Source organism: Callithrix jacchus, chromosome 1 (genome assembly GCF_049354715.1).
Source record: "Callithrix jacchus isolate 240 chromosome 1, calJac240_pri, whole genome shotgun sequence".
Lineage (NCBI taxonomy): Eukaryota > Metazoa > Chordata > Mammalia > Primates > Cebidae > Callithrix > Callithrix jacchus.
Window position 1 is genome coordinate 188,855,702 of NC_133502.1, and position 20,646 is coordinate 188,876,347.

The window sequence follows — 20,646 nt, forward strand, 5'->3', positions numbered from 1 at the left end:
TGTGTTTTTAGTAGAGACGGGGTTTCACCATGTTGGCCAGGCTGATCTCAAACTCCTGACCTCAAGTGATCCCCCTGCCTCAGCCTCCCAGAGTGTTGGAAATACAGGCATGAGCCACCTCACCCAGCCAAGAATCACCTTGTAAAACACAATGGCTGCTGAGGGCTGGGGGAAGGGTTGGGGATAGAGGGATGATAGCTAAGGGGTACAGGGTTTCTCTTTGAGGTGGTGAAAATGTCCTGTACTTATGGTGGTGATGGTTGCACACACCTGTGAATGCCCTAAATAACATTGAATTGTGCCCTTTAAATGAGTGAATTGTGTGGCATGTGAATTGTATCTCAATAAAGCTGTGTTTTTGTTTTTGTTTTTGTTTTTTTTTTTAAAGGCAGTATAGTATTAGAGCAATGACAGACCATTAGAGGAGTGGTGGAAAAAAATTACATTGTAGAAATTTTATTGTTTCCAAATGACACAACCTATTGCCAGATATCCTAACTTCCCTAGCAGGTTAACTTTCCTCCTTGGAAGGGGTGGGTGTGGTAGAGAGAGGATGGCCTTTGTATCATGTGGGTCTGAGTGTGATCCCATTCTGCCCTTATTAGCTGGGTGAGCTTGGGCAGATTGCTTATGCTCTTCAGTGGTTTCGCTCCCTGTAAAACAGGGCTAGGAGTACCTATCTTACAGTGTTTCAGAAGAGCGTGGTAAACGTGGTAAAAGCAGTCTTTTTTTTTTGAGATGGAGTCTCGCTCTGTCGCCAGGCTGGAGTGCAGTGGCGTGATCTCAGCTCACTGCAACCTCCATCTCCTGGGTTCAAGCGATTCTTCTGCCTCAGCCTCCCAAGTAACTGGGACTACAGGCACGTGCCACCACACCCAGCTAATTTTTTTGTATTTTTAGTAGAGATGGGGTTTCACCATGTTGGCCAGGATGGTCTCGGTCTCTTGACCTTGTGATCCGCCCACCTTGGCCTCCCAAAGTGTTGGGATTACAGGTATGAGCCACCACGCCCAGCATAAAAGCAGTCATTTTTACCATGTGACAATCATATAACGAAAGGCCTCAGATAGAAGCAGCAGCCCTTCTGGGTCCTGTCCTGTGTTTGAGTCCTGCTAAGGTGATGAATTGGCCTGCTGGAGCTACACTGGGCGCTGGGCTAATGAATCCCCATGGGAAGTGCTGCTGTTTCTGTCGTTTGCCGCCTCTGCGGGGGCCCTGAGCTGATGGATGGCGTTGCTGGTCTTTAGCTAACTTGGTGGACTCTCTTTCTGAATTTTCTTCCACCTTAATCCACATGGTTTGAGTGGGCTGGTTGCACACTCTTGGAGAACCAACAGGAGATGTCCCCTTCTTTGGGACCTTCCCTGACCCCGCTCCATGCTCTAGGTCATGGCTCCCTTTGCCGTGTCCTGTAGCAGGTAGGACACACTGGACTCTAGGTTTTATCCACTCATCTCACTTTATTTATTTACACTTCTGCTCAGCCTGTACATTGTGGTCCAGGGCAGGGACCTTGGCTGCTTTAACTGTGGGGCCATAAGTGCTGTGGCTGGTATTAATGTTTGTTGAAGGAATTTCTAGTGGCTTCCAGTCTTTGATGACAGAAGCCAGATCAGAGCTAGAATTCCAGCTTAGGCACTGCATGCCAGAGGCTAGCAGATGAGCTTCCCTGAGCATTGTTTCTGTCCTAGCATCATCTAGAGGATGGTTGGGTGGCTGTCCCACTGCTTGGGACAGGAGAGCTGCTTGAGTCAGTCTTGTCTTCTGCCATAGTCTACCTTTCCTGCCTGGAGTCCACTAGTGAGGTGTGGCTGACATAAGGGCAGGGAGTGTCCTTAGCACACTGGAAATTTGGTCTGATGACTTCCTAGTTCCACTACTATTCACTGCAATTTTTTTTTTCTTCCCCACCTTGCTCTGGTAACTGCGTACTTGGGGCAGGACCCACAATGCCTCCACCTCCCACCAGGCATCCAGGCTGCACTTTGCCTGAAGGCATGTGAAGGCGGCCCTGGCCTGGACCATGAGTGGCTACTGCTGGTGCTGGGTCGACCTTCCCTTGCCCTAGGCTGGATGTGGCTCTCACCCTCCACCCCACAGCCCCAGTTCTGATCCTTGAGGGAAGTCAGGATGTGGGGGCAGTGTCATGTAGCTAGATTCTGGAGGCTGGCTGCCTGGGCTCCCAGGCTGGCTCTCCCTGTACCAGCTGTGGGACACTTAGCAAGTTCCGTAACATCTCACCTGGGAAATGGAGATAACAGTGCTTACCCCACCTAGAACTGTTTTCATGATTAGCCGGAAATAAAGCAAGTGCTGTGTAAATGTTTATTGAGAAGCCTGTTTGTTGGATTTAAAAAAAGAGTGGGGCTCTGGGACAAAAAAGTTTTCTGGCACCCTGGCTTGGGGAAGGGGACAGGTAGACAAGTTTTGTATTTTTTAGTAGAGATGTAGTTTCACCATGTTGGCCAGGCTGGTCTCAGACTTGCTTCCCTAGAACTCAGGTGCTGCTGCTTTCTTAGTGGAGTGAGTGCTTGCCAGGTGTGGCGGGCGAGACACTGGTGTTCATCTTCTGTAGCTGTGCAGTGGATTTAACTAAGCCGACTACAGGATATAATGAAATATGTGTTGACTTCTCTGCTTTTTTGGTAAAGAACTGTGTGGGGAGGGGTTGTAAATAATTTCCTGAGTAGTGTAAATTATTATCGTGTGTCAAGTAGGAAAGTCTCATGTTATGTGGTCTTTGCTTTTACTGGTATTTTTCCATTAAGGAATTTCTTTTTTTTCTTTTTTTGTGAGACAGGATCTTATCACCCAGGCTGGAGTGTAGTGCCGTGATCTCTGCTCACTGCAACCTCTGCCTTCTGGGGTCAAGTGATTCTTGTGCCTCAGCCTCCCAAGTAGCTGGGATTATAGCCATGTGCCACTATAACTGGCTAATTTTTGTATTTTTTTGTAGAGATGAGGTTTCACCATGTTGGCCAGGCTGGTCTCCAACTCCTGGCTTCAAGCAGTCCATTTGCCTTGGCCTCCCAAAGTGCTGGGATTACAGGTGTGAGCCACCAGGCCTGGTCTAAGGAATTTCTAAACACGAGATTTTTAATGTATTTCGTTTCGTGTTATAAGGTGAGACTAAGTGGCTGTTTTTAACTGAACATTTTTGAATGAATATAAGTAGCAAGAACACTGGTAGATAGTGGATATCCACTTAGCACAGTTTCCTCTTGCAGTATGTTATTTTGCCAATCACGTATTCTCCCATCCCCACATTACATCCCCTTGGGCCATGCTGAAAGGAGGAAACCGCCCTGAAGTGGCCCTGCTCTGGCCTTTACCACTCAATCCTGGTTTGCCGTGGGTGACAGGAAAGTGTGCGTGTGTATCTTCCAGGAGAGAGAGAACCTAGGGGAAATTGATCCCTTGAAATATTTATTTCCTGTCTGTTTTTGCCGATTAGTTTCCATATCTACTTTTTAGTGTATGTATGTTTTGATGTTGTATGAGATTTTAAAGAGTTTTATTGAATAATATGCATACCCAAAGTGCACAGATCTCAAGTGTGCATATTAGTGAATTTTCACAAGTGCAGCACACCCATAGCCAGTTCAAGAGCTGCAACATGGCTCCAAAACCCTCCTGGCACCCCTTCCTGCCTGGCTCCTACTCTCTCCTCCCTGTCCTGGCTTCAAAGGGTGCAGCTTAGTTGTGACTCTTCTTGTGCTTGATCTGAAGAGAATCATACAGTACATATTCTTGTAGGCACAGCAGTTTAAAATCTTTCTCTCTTCACCTAAAGTTTTTTTATTATTTTTTCTTCACTTTAATTTGTTTGTAAAAATTGAAGAAGCTAGGTGTTTTTGTTTTTATTTCTGTGTAATCACACTTGGGTGTTTGAGTGTCCCAGTTCTTAGGAGACAGTCGTGCTGCTGAGAGACCCCACCTGTCTCCAGGGGACTCCATGTCCCCAGTCCTGTCTCCTGCCTGAGGCCTCCTGTTCATCTGCTGACAAGCATTGCCTTGATGTGTGTAGTCACAGAAGGAAGTTGAGTCCACATGCAGGGACAGTGTAAGATTATCCTGTACAAGCAAGTCCCTGTCCCACCTACTGCTGTGGCACCCAGCCCCTTACATGCAGAGCAGGTCGGCTTTTTTCTCTTGTGAGCAGGAGGATCCCAAATACAAGAAAGATTTGAAGACTCTCATGTATGGTGTAAGTTAGTTTGTGTATAAGTTGATTTTTTGTGTGTTGGGGAAGGAGTAGTAGGAATTTTATTCTCAGGCCTCTTCTTCCTGATTTTCCATGGAAATACTGAAATTTCTCTTTGCCCACTTTCTGAAAAGAGAGCTCTTCCATGGTGGCCACAGCAGGCAGGAGCGTGCAGTCTGGGAACCTGGGGCTGTATAGTGAATGCAGCAGTGTAAGGGAATGACCTTATCTCGGCAGCCAACAGGAAATGATGAAATGTGCTGGGAGAATTCAGCTGAGAGACAGAGGTCAGACATGCCAGCGGGTTGGGAAGAGGCAGGTACGGAAGCTGAGCTGCAAAGTTAGCCGGCATCTGATAGAAAAACGTGAGTGTGCTGTTTAAGGCTTGCATCTCCTTTAAAGTAGACCTCTTTGAAAGCAGATTTTTCATGGATTTGTTTTCTATCTCACAGAGTGACTGATTTAACAGAACTCTTACCTTCTGTGCAAGCGCACCTAGTTTTAGAGTTCCTTGACGGAAATGTTCAACTAGTTCATTATTAACTGAGCAATGCAGAACGCTTTATCCAGGGTGCTTGGAGAAAATGTCAGAGTGAGTGTTTGATTTTCTTGGAGAATAGATTTCACCTTGAACAAATGAAGGACTGTGTTTTATAATTTTTGATTCTGGTTTTAGAACGTACGTGCATGTTTCCTTTCCAAATAGATGCAGTAACTTTGTGCCTTTGCTTCGGCTTGTTTGAGACTAGCTGACATACTTGAGCTGTATTTTTTTCTTACCGAGTAGCTAAATGAGTTACTTGAGTTAGCTGTGAATAGAGGGCTTCCCCCTCCTACTTTAAGGTGTTAATATTTATAACATGCTGCCATTTTCTTTCTTTACAGCCAGATCTAATCTACAAACACGTAAATGGGGACTTGAGAGAGAAAAAACAAATTAGCTTTTCTAGGAGACTATAATTGCTGTTTTCATGACTGTCTACCGTAGACTCTGAATTCATGTGCCACCGCTCCAGGTCCCCTCCCCATCCTCCTCCTTCCTCAGTTCTTCTCATTTCTCATCCCAGCTGGACCCTGTGCCCTTGCCCCCATCTCCCCAGGGTTATCACTAGACACTTTTATGTTTTTGTCGGGTAACACAATGTAAAAGTTTTATTGTTTTAATAACTGAACAGCCTTATATACGTATTTAATTATTTCTTAGAAGTCATATTCTGGAATTGAAAAACAATGGCTCTCGCTTTATTGATATGGTGCTGTAATTCTAATTAGATTTTTAAAATCCTGATACTTAAGTGATCCATTGCTCAGTGAATTATTTACTGGATTACCTATTGCTGTTAAAAAGGCAGCGTCCTCTCTCTGTTCTCCAGAAAATGCTGTGCTGGTGCAGCCTGTGCCACACAGAGAAGCATGCTTTCTTGTTAGGATGTTACCTGCTGTGAAGCGTGTATTTCAGATACTTTCACAATTGCATAGGAAAGCTTTCTAGAAACCCCAGGGTATATATAATATGTTGGTTCGACCTTATTTGGACCTATCAGTTTTGTCTTTGCTCTTGTAGCTCTGAATATCTCTTTCTTCAGATCCCTTCCTTCTTGTCAATAAAACATCCTACTGAATTCTAGATGAACTTTAAATGCTGTATTTATGAAAATAGCAAAGAGGTTTCATAACTTCAAACAAACCATGTTTTACAGGCATGAGATTTATGCCAAAAAATAAAAATAAGCCTTCCTTTCCCCCTCTTTTCTTTTTAAACAGTGTTAGTCCTTTGAGACCCGTTTGTCCCGTGACACAATTCTTTTTTTCATTTGGTGGCATAATGCAGAAGGGGGGAACACAATATTTGTAGCTGTAATGGCTCATGGAGTTAATATTCCAGGCTCCTCACTTTACCAAAGGAATTGAGACCCAGAGGTGACGACTTGTCCAAGGTCACTCGGCTTGTTGGTAGCCAAGTGAGTCTGAAACCCTGGTCACGTGACACGTGGGTCATTACTCCTTCCATTACGGTAATTGGCTTTCTTCACATTATTATCTTAAGATTAATATCACTTAGTTAAGAGTGTTTTTTTTCTTCTAATGAGTCCATTTATATTTGTTTCACTTTCAAACACTCAGCCTTAAGCTTTTTTCCTGTAAGTACTGTTTGGCATCGATGATTAATGAATTACCCCAAGTACAAAGAACATTGACATTTCTCCCTCGGAGAAGAGACTTTTTCTTAGAAATCAACAATTCTCTATATTATAAAGTTTTGCTTGCTTCTCCCCTAAGTCGGGGAGAGACAGTCACTTGTTACCGATAAAAGTGGGCCTTTGAGATGGGATTACTTGCTAGATGAGAATGCCAAGCTAAATACGATCACACAGACAAGCACTCAATTCTTCTTTGAAAGAAGATTCTTCAGGGTTGAAAGGGAAACCTCGAACATTCAGCTTTTCTGCATTTCAGCCCCCGTAAGGGAATACTGACAGCTCTGTCGTCAGCTGGACTGAAGAGCTTTTAGAATATGAAAGACTTTAATATATCATAATGTAAATAAAGGAGAAAATGATATAATTTATAAAAATGGAATTTACACACAATTTTGCAGAATCATTAAAAATGGTCTTTGCTAAAAATCGAATTTGAATCCTCTGAAATTCAGGTGTGGGAGCTAGATGTAAACAGAGGTATGCTGAAAACAGTGGGTGACTGTTCCTAGACCTCCATGTGGCCATCACCGTCTGTCCAGAGTCACCTTAAAATGCCTTGGGGAGGTTCCCAGGATAGCACTTATTTGTATTTTCTGAAGTATTTAGAATATGTGCCTTGAAGAATTTCTGAAACAAAAACTCTAGGAAAATGGGCACTTTCATAAATAAGTTAATTGTATTTGAAGTTGAATTTAATAACTTTGCAACTATTTTAATTTATAAAACCGAAGAATGAAGTGTGATACGTAAGCAATCTTTTTATGTAGTGTGTCAGAACTGTCTTCCCTCCTGATGTTCTATTGGGCACTTTCTGTCAGTCTTCTTGAAGAAGGTGCTGCTTCCATTTGGTGAGCCAGGTGACATTATCCTGGGGCCTGGAGAACAGGTGAGACTGTAGGCTGACGAGCTAAAGTGGCTTAGTTCGCTTCTCCCATAATTTAGTTATCTTTATTCCCCAATTAGCATTTTATATTATTATATTTTCAGTATATATTAAGTATAGAATATTCCAACCGGCTTCCTTTTCTTAGTATATAATTGACCTTCTAATCTTCTGCAGTCTGTAAGTAACATTTGATACCCTTCCCTTCCTGGCCCCTAGCTTCTACCCACATCAGTATAAATGCTGCTGTGCTTGTGAGATTTAAAGATGAGAAAGGGATACCAACCAGACTGTCGCAGTGCTGGCATTGCTGCAAACTTGAGAAGGAGTTAAATGGAAGCCCCTGGGGCTGCTCTTGGCTTAGAAATCTCAGAGTTTGTGTTGTTGGCATTTGAGCCTTTTTCATGTCCATTCTGCTTGGGACATCTCTCCAGAACCTTCTCTAAGACTATGAAGAAATGTCTCCCAGGATAGTTTGGTAAAGAGGAGTGTGTGTGTGTGTGAGAGAGAGAGAATGGTGAGATAGTAATTAGACAAGGTTTATTGATTTGAATGAATGAATTGCAGTGTTTGCCTTTCTGTAGTGATTACTTTTGAAGGCCCTATAGTCACATTTCACTAGGCTGGTCTAAATGCATTTGCATGTCACAGTTCTGCTGTGACACCAAGTAACAGGTTGTATCTACTTGACATCTCCTCTAGCCCTAGGACTCTGGCCTAAATTTTTTCTCATTAGACTCTGACATATATGAATCATAAGACATAAATCTTTATGTTGGCCCATGATGCATATTTTATTTTGAGAAACTTAAAGAATCTAATAGAAAGTACTCTTAATTTCAAATATGTGTCAATGGTCATCACAGTAGTATGGGATTTAGGTTATCTTTTTGTTAATGTGAAGCCTGTGCTGTAAATTTCAACTCAGTGTGTTTCCCTTCAGGATTTGTTTAAGTGGAGTCCTTGAAGGAGAACAGGGAAGCATGATTTTGCTGGAAAATGCTTACTTGACAAAATATTGATGTCATTAATGCGACAAAATGTTGAACTTCCCAATTTGGAATACTCTCTTTGACTCTTTAAAATCCTAATGTAGATTGGTAGTGCTAGTTTAACTAAATAAATGAAGCACATGGCAGTTTTGGGGATAATGACGTGATTTCTCTGTGGTTCTTCTCTGCTATGGACTGACACATAAAGAAAATAGCACAGGGCCTAGTAGACTGATCACCAGTATCTATTGATTTGGAAGACAGAAGCATTTGTTACTACTTTCCTACCTATAGGAACGGTCACCTCAGGTTCACTTAGTCACATCCTAACATTGCTGTGCCTGAAGAATGGTAGAAAGCAGGACCATGAAGCCATGAAGGAAAGCAGCAAGGCCACTTGTGGAAGTTAAATCTTTGCATACTTAACATTGAACTCGAAGACATTAAATTTAATCTTAGGTGTCTCCAGTGAACTTCTGAGGTTGAAGAGTTTGCATTTGGGATGGTAGAAGTTGTCATGATGATGAAAAGTCATGATGTGAGGCTTATGTAGACTGTAGTTGTCCCAGCACCTGACAGCCTTTTTTTTCTTCCCTGATGCTATCTCCAGGTATGACAGCTTTCATTGGTAGACTTCAGGCACCTGTGTGAGCTCTGTGCTTACTTCCAGCCATCCATTAGGTCACTACCTGGAGGGACAGTCCACCTGGATGATGGCTGGCTGGATCAGTTGATTTGTTCATTCATGCATTTATTCATTCAGTTTACCTTCTTGGTCTCTTGTCCACGTGGTTCACATCAGGCACTGTGCTAGACTTGGGGGATCCATAGATGGTTAGGATTGAGTTGTTGACTGAGGAGCTCACAGTCCAGCAAGGTAAAGAGACTTCTTAGTAGCAGGACGATGAGTCTTCAAGAGCTATTGGGACTTTATTCTGCCATGAAGAGTGGAGGAGACTGGAGGAAACTCCAGTTTTGTGATGAGTTTTAGAGGAGTGGTTTGTCAGGCACCCAAGAGAAGCAGAGGGAGCAATATATGCAAAGGCGAGGAGGTCAGAATCTGCCAGACTTGGGAGCTTGATGGGCTGGAGTGCCGTTTATATGTGGACATGCTTCAGGAACATCATGTTTATCACCTCCAGACCAGTTATTTTTCATCCCAAACCAGTTTGTTATTCTGAATTCTGATTTTCTCTCTGTGGCATTATCATCTACCATGCCTCCAAAATTAGAAACTTTGGATCCGGCCAGGCGCGGTGGCTCACGCCTATAATCCCAGCACTTTGGGAGGCCGAGGCGGGTGGATCACAAGGTCAAGAGATTGAGACCATCCTGGTCAACAAGGTGAAACCGTCTCTACTAAAAAATACAAAAAATTAGCTGGGCATGGTGGCACGCGCCTGTAATTCCAGCTACTCAGGAGGCTGAGGCAGGAGAATTGCCTGAACCCGGGAGGCGGAGGTTGCAGTGAGCCGAGATCGCGCGCCATTGCACTCCAGCCTGGGTAACAAGAGCGAAACTCCAGCTCAAAAAAAAAAACAACTTTGGATTCCTGCCCCTATCACCCATTCCCTGGCATCATCCATTACTATGTCCTTTCTCTTTTTCCTCTTGGATATATTTCTTTTTCCTGGTCTTCCAACCATTTCTCTTTCTCCAATCTTGAACCTCCAGAACTGTGCTGTCCAGTGTTAGCCACTAACCACTTATGACTGTTTACATTAAAGTTAAATAAAATTTAAAAAGTAATTGAGACCAGTCTCAGCAACGTAATGAGACCTCTGTCTCTACAAAAAATAAAAAATTAGCCAGGTGCAGTGGCGCATACTTGTAGTCCAAGCTTCAGAAGGCTGAGGTGGGAGGATTACTTGCACCCATGAGGTTGAGGCTGCAGTGAGCCGTAATAGTGCTACTGCACTCCAGCCTGAATGACAGAGTGATACCCTGTCTCCAAAACAAAAAGTCAGTTTCTCACTTGGACTAACTACATTTTAAGTGTTAATAGCTGGTGACTGCCATACCAGACAGCCCAAGACTAGAGGCTCGATGGGCTGTTCTCCACTCTCTGTCCAAGGGAACCTTCCTTTACAGGCTTCTTTCCCTCCATCCCTCCCTTCCTTCTTTCCTCTTTCTTTTTCTTTCTCTCTTCCTTTCTTCCTTTCCTTTCCTTTCTCTCTTCTCTCTCTTCTTTTCTTTCTTCTCAGTGTCTCACTCTGTTGCCAGGCTGGAATGCAGTGGCACGATTTCGGCTCACTGAAACCTCCACCTCCTATATTCAAGTGATTCTCCTGCCTCAGCCTCTGGAGTAGCTGGGCTTATAGGAGCCCACCACCATACCCAGCTGATTTTTGTATTTTTGGTAGAGACAGGGTTTCACCATGTTGGCCAGGATGGTCTTGATCTCTTGACCCCTTGATCCACTTGACTTGGGCCCTAAAAGTGCTGGGATTACATGCATGTGCCACCATGCCCAGCCTATGGGTTTTTTTCTTTTGAGATGGAGTCTTGCCCTGTCACCCAGGCTGGAGTGCAGTGGTGCAATCTCAGCTCACTGCAACCTCTGCCTCCTGGATTCAAGTGATTCTCATGCCTGTATTTTGTGTTTTTTGGTAGAGACAGGGTTTCACCATGTTGGCTAGACTGCTTTTGAACTCCTGACTTCAAGTGATCTGCCTGCCTCGGCCTCTGAGCCACTGTGCCCAGCCTCATGCCTTTTAATCTTTGTGCATGCTATTCTTTCACCCTCCAGAATACCATTCCCACTCTAAGCATACCCTTCTTCCTGGCTTTCCTCAGGTGAATTTCTTTTTTCCTCCAGTGTCCTTGTAGTCACACAATCACACTTGCCTCTGAGAGGGCACATGTATGTTTATTATGTGTCGAGACCTCATAGTATAGTGGTTAAGCTTTGGGGACAGATTGTCTTAACTTCAAAACTGGCCGCTTACTTGCCAGGTGGCTTTCAACAAATTATTTAACCTTTCTGAGTTTTGGTTTCTTCAGCTATAAAATGAAGATAATGTTTTTTTCGTCTTGTTAAATGAAACCCTTAGCACTGCACTTAAATATATAGCTCTTAAATTGTAGCCGAGAGCTCTCATTCTTCTGTTCATCAGCCATGCTAAAACCATGTAATCTGCTAATAATGCTGTTGTGTTTCTTCTTTTCTTATTGTTATACCTTTTAGTTGTTTTGTTATTGCAGTGGCTAGGCCCTTCAATGCTATTTGCATAGACAGGCAATTTTTTCTTATTCCTGTCATATCTATTGGCTGTAGTTCTTCTGGTGAGGTTTTCATTCTCTTTTGTTTTGATTGTATTATATTGTGCCTACTTTCCATTGCATTTGTTTTTTCATTCTTGGTTTAGAAATTAAATTCTCAGCCTGCTCCTTTAGTGGTTATTCTAGATATTTTTAAATAGTTAACAAAGTCTAAAGTAATATGTTTACCCTTCTCTTGAATAATGGATAGATATAAAACATTTTAACTCCATATGCCCTCTCAACTTTTCCATTTTTTTTCCCTGAATTTTTAAATCCTACAAATTTGCCACTGTCCTTCATACAGTTAATGCTATTTAGATTTATCCCATATATTTACCTGCGTATCTGTAGGTAAATATTCCTTCATGTGCTTTAGGCTTTTCATCTGAAATAATTTCCTTCTTTTAAAAGTATATCCTTTAAGGACTGGGCACAGTGGCTCACGCCTGTAATCTCAGCACTTTGGGAGGCTGAGGCAGACAGAATACCTGAGGTCAAGAGTTCGAGGCCAGCCTGGCCAATATGGCAAAACCCCGTCTCTACAAAAATACAAAAAAAAAAATTAGCCGGGTCTGGTGGCATACACCTGTAATCCCAGCTACTAGGGAGGCTGAGGCAGGAGAATTGCTTGAGCCTGGGAGGCAGAGATAGCAGTGAGCCAAGATTGCGCCACTGCACTCTAGCCTGGGTGACAGAGGGAGACTCCATCTCAAATAAATAAATAAATAAATTTCTTCAACAGGAGAGTCATTAAGATACCTGGTTTGCTGTGCTGCTGAAAACAGAAGTATGCTTTGTCATACCACGTGTCTGTATCAGAGCCTGACACATTCCTTGACTCGTTCATTCCGGTCGTGTTTATTGTGTACCTGTTATGTGTCAGTGCTAGGAACACGGGTGAACAAGGCAAAATCCTCATGCATAAGGAGCTTACATTCTTGTGAGTGGAGAGAGAAAATATACAAATACATAGTTTGGCAGATGAGATTGAGTGTTAAGAAAATAAAACAGAGTTAAGGCTGGAGTATCAGGGCTGAGGAAGGCTTGCTTAAGGAGAGGGTAATGTTTGAGCACATATCTGATGCTGTGAGGCAGCAGATCCTACAGACATGGGAGAAAGGTATTCTCTGCAGAGGGGAAGCAGGTGCAAAGGTAAGCCAAAGTCTGGTGCATTTGGAGAACCACATGGAGGTCATCGTAGCCAGACTCCAGGGTGGGGATTGGAAGGAGCCAAAACTGGCGCTAGAAGCAGGGGCTAGAATCACATGGGACCTTGTAATCAGGGTGGGGAGTATCAGTAACTGTGACAGTTGACTGTTGGCAAGTGGGGAGTATCAATAATTGTGAAACTTGACAATAGCTGTTGGCAAGTTTTGAGTTTGGTGGATTGAACCAGGGTAACTGAGATAGCGATGGTGTGAAGTGGCCATATTGTGGCTCTGTTTTGAGGTAGAGGTGATGTTATGTGGACACGAGGGCAGGAGAGGAGTCAGGGATGACACTGGGGCATTTGTCCTGAGCAGCTGTGTCCTGGAGGAGCCCACCCAGTAGATGCAGGCGTAAGAGGTGGGTTTCGGCCAGTGTGTGGGAGAGGTCTGTGAGCCTCCTGGGGGAGATGCTGAGCCAGCAGTGAGGGCCATGCCAGATCTGGAGCTCAGGGAGAGGCTGAGTCAGGAGGCATCAGCATGTGGATGGCATTTCAGGTCACAGGAAGGAGTAGGTCATCCAGGAAACTAGTGTGCACGGACAAGAGGAGGCTGAGCCCTGGGCCGCACTGGTGAGCACAGGGTGATGAGGGCACTGATTGGGTGCTTTGCAGGACTGTCTGGAAGCACTTGTCATGAGAGAATGCAATTGATACTGCAGGCTGGTTATCAGTGACTACCAGAAAAGTTTGGATTTCATGCTTACATAAAGGGAAGGTGCCTGCATGCTGCCTTATTTTCCTTTTGAATTTCCTTTTTTTTTTTTGGAGATGGAATTTCGCTCATGTTGCCTTAGTGCAATGGTGCGATCTCGGCTCACTACAACCTCTGCCTCTGGGGCTCTAGTGATTCTCCTGCTTCAGCCTCCCAAGTAGCTGGGATTACAGGCACGCACCACCATGTCTGGCTAATTTTTGTGTTTTTTTTTTAGTAGAGACAGTGTTTCGCCATGTTGGTCAGGCTGGTCTTGAACTCCCGACCTCAGGTGATCCACCCACCTCGGCCTGAGATTACAGGCGTGAGCCACTGCGCCAGCTCCTTTTGAATTTTCAAAAGCAATTCAATCAATGTATTCTTATGGCAGAACAATTAAGTGATACAGATATGCAAAAACCCCAGACTTTCATGTTCTTCCACCCAGAGATGTTCATTCAAGGGTTGCTCCAGTGTCATCTCCTCAGGACAGCCTTCCCTGGCCACCGTCTGTCCAGGTAGACCTTGTCACTCTCTGTCCCCCACTTTGGTTTCATGCTTCTCCCCAGCCCTTAATGCTACCTGCTGTTACATGATGTACTGGTGTGGCTGTGTATCCCCTGGCCCCTACTGGAAAGTATACAGGAGCCTTGTCACTTCTACTCATCTTGGGTCCCCACAGGCCCAGCGAGGTGCCTGGCATACAATAAGTAAGCCTGTGTTTCACTGAATAGAATTCACATTTTTGGTATATAGCCTTCTGGGCTTTTTAAATGGGTAATCACCCACTCTTAAACATGTATTTTTAGATAAGCCCAAGTGTTCAGCTTTTTAGACTTAAGAATGCTACTTATGGTTTTGAATATTACTATAAGCTAACTTTGCACTAGTAGGCTATGGGCCACTGTTTTCAGTCAGTTTCAGCGATGGCGGCTGCACAGGCCTTCAGAGCCCTTCCTGAGCCTGTGCCTGGACAGCAGCCTCACTCCCCAAGCCACCTCATGCTGGCTCCTAGGAGGCTGCAGCTGCAGGGCTTCTTTCCTCTTCCAAACTGCTGTGCCTGCCCAACCGCCCGCCTGCCCTCCTCTCTCCCCACTCCCACCTCTCCCCCTCCCCCATGTTCCCTCTCTCCCTCCCTCTCAGCCTAATCATGTACGACTTTGTCTTATCTTCCTGAGTATTTAGACAGTTTGTTCCCCTGTATTTTGGTGGATTGGTTCCAGGACCCCCCAAAAGATACCAAATCCATGGATGCTCGTCTCTGATAAAAAATTTTGCTGTATTTGTCCTTCAGTATTCTTTAAATCATCTCTAGATTACTTATAATACCCAATAGAATATAAATGCAATATAAATAGTTATACTGTATTGTTTAGGGAATAATGACAAGCAAAAAAAGTCTGTATATGTTTAGTACAGATGCAGCTACCCACTTTTCCTCCCCAGATATTTTCGATTTCTGGCTGGTGGAATCCACAGATGTGGAACTTGTGGGTATGAAGGGCTGAGGGTGCTGTAAGCTCCTGGACCGCAGGGCCTGCATGGTGCTATTCAGTTATTTTCACTTTCTTTTCTCAGCTCTTAGCAAGGTTTCTGGTACTTAGAAAGTAAATGTTTTTAGAATATTGGGAGAGGTACATGTAAAATAATTTAAAATACATTCTTTTGGCTTGATATTTACTCAGTTATTAGAATAAATTAAACATTTTATTGAAAATATTTAAGAATTTGGGACATAGGCTATGTCTTGAGTCAGCCAAACTGACATATTTTTATGAAGGACAGGCTGTGTGTGTGTGTGTGTGTGTGTGTGTGTGTGTGTATGTGTGTGTAGTGGGGACATTGAGTATTGTAATGAAGTCAAGATAGTAACCAAGACATTTTCTTCAGGGTGTCTCAGATAATATTACTGTATTTGCAGTTGGGCATTTTATAATAAATGGAGTTGTCATTAATTTTTCCCCTTTATAAGTGGTCACTGGAAATGTTTATTAGGCAGGTAGTATCACAAAATGTATGTGTGTGTGTGTTAACGTTGAAGATCTTGGTTTTGTGTTTCTAGAGTTCTCAGTGGTAGAGCTGAAAAATGGGTGTGTAAGTCCTGCTTGCTGAAGCTGTAGCCTCCCTGTGGGGGTGGGGCGTGCCAGAATGTCCAGGAGGAGTCTGCTAGGAGCAAGAAGACTGGGAAGGCGGGAGACTGACATTTGTAGGCACTCACTTACAATGTGTCATTTAAATTCCTATCCTGTGTAGGTCAGCCACCTTTGTTCCCATTTTTCCGGTAAGAAGGTGGCTTAGAAGTTAAAATGTGTAGCTATCACAGCTGTTTTAAACCCTATTCTCTTTCTACTCTTCTTTTTTTTTTTTTTTTCTATTTATTTTAAGAAATGATTTTTTCTTTTTTATAGAGACAGGGTCCACAATGTTGCCCAGGCTGGTTTCTAACTCCTGGGCTCGAGGGATCCTTCTACCCCTACCTCCCAAAGTGCTGGGATTAGAGGTGTGGCTACTTGTGCTTGGCCCACTCTCCTTGTTTAAGGGAAACTTTTGCTGTTAATTTTATGCTTGATTTAAGCCTATTAGTTTCAGATTGTTGCTTGACAATTGAGTTCCCTGTTTGTTTTTCCAAATTACTGGCTAGTTTATTGTATGTGAACTTTTTAAAAAATAAAAGCACTGTCAAGTTAGAATTCATTTGTCAGTTTGTCACACCAAACTGGCTCTGTATTCTTCTCTACAGTAGAATGCTTTGGCTCTAGCTGATACCTTTGAATGAAACAGAATATTTTCTTGAGAGAGTGGCACCATAGTTGAGTGCATAGATCCCCAGAAAATATTTGTAAACCAAATCCTCTTGTGGTTTGCATTTACATTTTTGTGTGTGTGTGATGGGATCTCACTGTGTTGCCCAGGCTGGAGTAAAGTGGCTACTCACAGGAACCACCATAGCTCACTGCAGCCTTGAACTCTTGGGCCCAAGTGATCTTCCCGCCTCAGCCTCCCAAGTAGCTGGGAGTAGGCATATGCCACCACACCCAGGTCGTGTGACTTTTTACACTTCAAAGGCACATCTGTATAATACTGCTTGAGAAGTATTTGGGCAGTTCATTTCCAGACAGCACTTCTGTCTGGATGGGTGTAACCCCTTGTCCATGCTTACCTAGCATTCTCATGGTGTGCTTTTATCAGGACATTCTACTTTTTATTGCTGGTAGCTGGTGTCTGATCTTCAGCGCCCTGCCATTTGTAAATCCCCTTCCCCTCTCTCTTTCACAGTCACAGCAGCTTCCCAGGGTTCCTCCCTGACCAGCATGACCCTGTGCTGGGCTGGTTTGTAACTCCTCTTTGTCACACAGTTTCCTCTACCTGGGGTGCTTTTCCCTGCTGCTCCAGCTGAAGAATTCCTACTGAAACGTCAGCCCTGGGCACCCTTTCTGGACCTTCTCTGTGTCCCCATAGCATTTTGTGCAGAACTGTCTCCTAGCTCTTGGCAGCTGTGTTGGAGGAGGTTGTTCAAGTGTCTGTCAACCCTGTGAGAATGGAGTGCCCCAATGGAGGGCACCTGGCTTACTGGCTCAGGAGCTAGGCTGCTGTGGAGCCTGGCCCCTGGTACTGTCTCCCTGGCTGATGGCTGTGGAAGGCCCCCATACTCCAGGCACCGTGCCAGGTCCCAGCCGGATGCCATTTGATTCCTGCAACCTCTCAGGCAGACTGGATTCCATTTTACAGATGAGCAGTGTCAAGCACAGACCTCTTAGGTATTTTGCCAGAAGCGACCGGATCATTAAGAAGTTACCCCATGCCCAGGGTCTTATGAAGTCTCACAGATGCAGATTTCAGAGACCTTCTAGGTTTGTGCATCCAGGCTAGCGTTTCCTTTGGTGTTGTCCCCTCTTGCTTGCTCTCATTTTCAGCTTGTTCAGACAGACCAGGGCTACAGCCCCTCTTAGGGGTTTTGCTCAGTCAGACTGTTGGGTAGGGTAGAGCCTCCAAAACTGCCACCTCCAACTACAGGAAGAGGCCACTCCTCCTCTGTGGACAAAGGGCCACAGAGCCCCTTTGTGTGACAGGAAGTCCTGCTTCTAGAAGGGGCTGCCTGAAAGTGGAGGGGTTGAAAGAAGCTGAAGCATTGACCTGGGGCCACTCTGACTCACCCGTGTTGTCAATAATGCCCTTTGTCTTGTCTTGGGAACCTGCTGCAGCAGACCTCCAAGGGTGGCCTGTAGCATTCCTCTTCTCCGCCTTCCTGATCACTCTGCCCCCTGTGAATGCCCCCATTTTCTGACCTGAACAAAGGGCAGCCTTCTGACCCATTCTATTTATTTTCCTTCTAGTTGTGCCAGAATCTTTCTGTCTCATCTGGGCCTATGTGAGTTTTCTTTTTGAGGGTTTAAGTGCGTCTCTTGAATTGGAAAACTTGCAGCTTAAAGAAGAGCTGTCCAACTGGGTAGGTGTCTCTGACTGAGAAGAGGCGGCGTCAGGAACTACGTGGCTATGGCTGCTCTGGCAGTGATCCTGAAGACTGGCACAAAGGGGAATGGAGCCACACAGAATTTCAGGCATTAGAGGGAAAGCGCGGGTACCTGGACCCATGGCCCAGCTCCCTGCAACATGGTCTACACATCTCCTGTATTTGTGGCCATCTGTCAGTTGTTAGGTACAGCAGTTAGGATGTGAGGACACCAGAAGTGAGGGCAGTAGTGGCTGAGATAAGCCGATGTGTCCTCATGTGCTCTCAAGACCTGATCCCCAGCTGGACGTGAGAGGATCGTGTGTGTGCATGCCTGTGTGAAGGGATCCTAAGATTATGCTGGAGTAATACCGTGTCAGTCCCAGGCAGGCAGCTTTACGTGTTGTGGTGTAACTGGGGCTCCTTGCTGTGGGGACATGGTGGTTAAATCAGTGAGCACTTGTTCTGGCTTGAGAAGCTGAGTGAATAAATGGTGGGACCATTTCTGATGTAGAAAACCCAGGGACAGGAGTGGGCTCTTAGAGAAGGAGACAGTTTGCAGGGACTGTGTGATGGCCAAGTGGAGGCATCCAGTAGGCGGAGATGCGGGTCTAGGCCAGACAGCACATCAGAGGCTTGAGGTTAAAGGTAGTTCGGTGTGTGGGAACAGAAGAGGTGAGAGAGAGCGCCTGGGACAGAACCTGGGGAGCACCAGCAGCCAAGGAACAGGCAGAGGAGGTGTGGGAAGGTGTGACTGCGGGTGCAAGGGCAGGGAGATGGCAGGGAGGTGCCAGGGCTGGTGGAGAATGTCTGCAGGGACCCTTGTGGAGAGCAGGGGGTGCTGCTGAGAGGCAGAGAGTCCTTTGGAGAGGGGATTGAGTCCCTGCAGTTGCTCCTGGCAGCCAGGCTGGGACTGTGGAGGTGGCTGCGTGCCATGGGAAAAGGTGGAGTGCTCATGGAGGAGTTGACACTTTGTTCCAGTGGTGTCTCCAGGCTAAGGGGGTGTAGACGGTGGCACTGGAGGAGGTGGTTCAAGGCCACTAGGCTGAAAAATGAGGAGGGTCTGTCTGGTTAAGGATAGCTCAGTGTCACTGTTCTTTGGATTTCTGGTGCATTTTCCCCATTAATGTGACTTTAGTTCAAAAGAAGAAAGCAGGAGCTTGCTAGTTTAAAAAGGAGGTTTGGTGAGGACAAACAAGTCAATTAAAGTTAGCACATGGCACCTGAGACCGTGCCTAGAGGTCTGAATGAGGAAGCATTTGTAGTGTGTACCATTCTGTGTGGTACTTTGGTACCCACAAAACAGGGGAGACCATTAAAAGACCTTGGGCACCCACCCTCCCACTCCTTCCATTGTGAACTTCAGGAACACCACTTACTGCAGACTCTTCCAGCATTGGAGAGCTCACATTTTAGCATTTTCTTCTGGAAAGTCATAACCCATTCCTTTGAACCATCAATCCAGCTTTGTTATATGAAGGAAGAATAATATTTCCCTTTCCCTAATTCAAATACATGCATCTGAAAATGCACACACTGCAGCTACTACAGAAGTGAGCTGGGGAGTGTCATCTCCCTCCCTAGAGAATCCTCTCGCCCTGGTTGCCCACTGACTTGCTTCTGTCAGCTTGGTAATTGCTGGTGCAGATATCCAATCACTGTACAGGCGTTCAGTGTCTGCCTAATGCTGAGCACTGGGGATACAGAGATGAAAAGATGCAACCCTTGCCTTTTTGTTTTGTTTTGTGAGGCGAGTCTCGGCCCGTTGCCCAGGCTGGAGTGCAGTGGTGTAATCTCAGTTTACCGTGACCTTCGCCTCCCGGGTTCAAGTGATTCTCCTGCTTCAGCCTCCAGAGTAGCTGGGACTACAGGCGCACACCACCACACCTGGTTAATTTTTGTATTTTTAGTAGAGATGGGGTTTCACCGTGTTGGCCAGGCTAGTCTCGAACTCCTGATCTCAGGTGATCCACCCGCCTTGGCCTCCCAAAGTGCTGATTACAGGTGTGAGCCACTGTGCCCGGCTACAGTCCTCGCCTTTTATTTAATCTTATGTAGTGGATGCGCTGCGCCACTCTGCCTCTTTTTGCTTATGTCCAATTTCGGATGGAAAATGGCTTACCTGCTTGTCCTCTGTAACGGACGTGTGGTGTCCTTTCTGTCAACTCACCATTGTTTTCTTAGCTTTGAGCAGTTGACTTGTTTCCAGTTTTTGCTGTTATAAATATTGCAGTGATGAACATTTTGTTCAAGCTATTTTTTTCTTGAGTTTATTTGCCTGGGGCATGTTCCCCAGAGTGGGACTTAAGGGTCAGAGGTTGGTAACTGTTATCTGCCTTGTTCTGTATTTCCAGATTTTTCCATGAAGCCCATTAGCAATGTGAGAGTACATTTCTGTTTTCTTATAGCCCCACCAAAACTGGCATTGTCACATTAATTTTCCTTATTTTACAAATTATTTCCATATTTTAAAGGAAGTTGTGCTTTTTTTTCCTGCATGGGAATTTGTTGTATTATATTTAGCTAGGTTACATTGCAGAAACAAGCAAACTCCAAGTCTCAGAGACTTAACCTAACAAAAATGTCTTTTTTTGCTTGGTCTGGGTGTCTCTTGTAGGATGGCTGGGGGTGCGGTTCCACAGAGTCCCTTGGGCCAGGCTGATTCAGGAGACCCTGCTCTCCGAGAGCTGCCACACAAGGAATGCTCAGTGGACCACATAGCAGACAGGAAAGGCTGGGGGTTTGTGTGGACTT

The 20,646-nt window shown here is 44.9% G+C and overlaps 1 protein-coding gene across 10 annotated transcripts in view; it reads left to right on the top strand.

Annotated features, from left to right (window-relative positions):
* PACSIN2 (protein kinase C and casein kinase substrate in neurons 2) overlaps positions 1-20,646 on the top strand; it is a 129,375-nt gene that overhangs the window by 44,169 nt on the left and 64,560 nt on the right. For 2 of the 10 annotated variants that reach the window (XM_002743822.7, XM_002743821.8), the window contains exon 1: positions 4,488-4,569. The exons of the other annotated variants lie outside the window; for them this stretch is intronic. The gene's annotated coding sequence lies outside the window, so the exon portion shown is untranslated. Of the gene's footprint in view, positions 1-4,487; positions 4,570-20,646 lie in introns of those variants that run through there. 10 annotated transcript variants of the gene reach the window in all.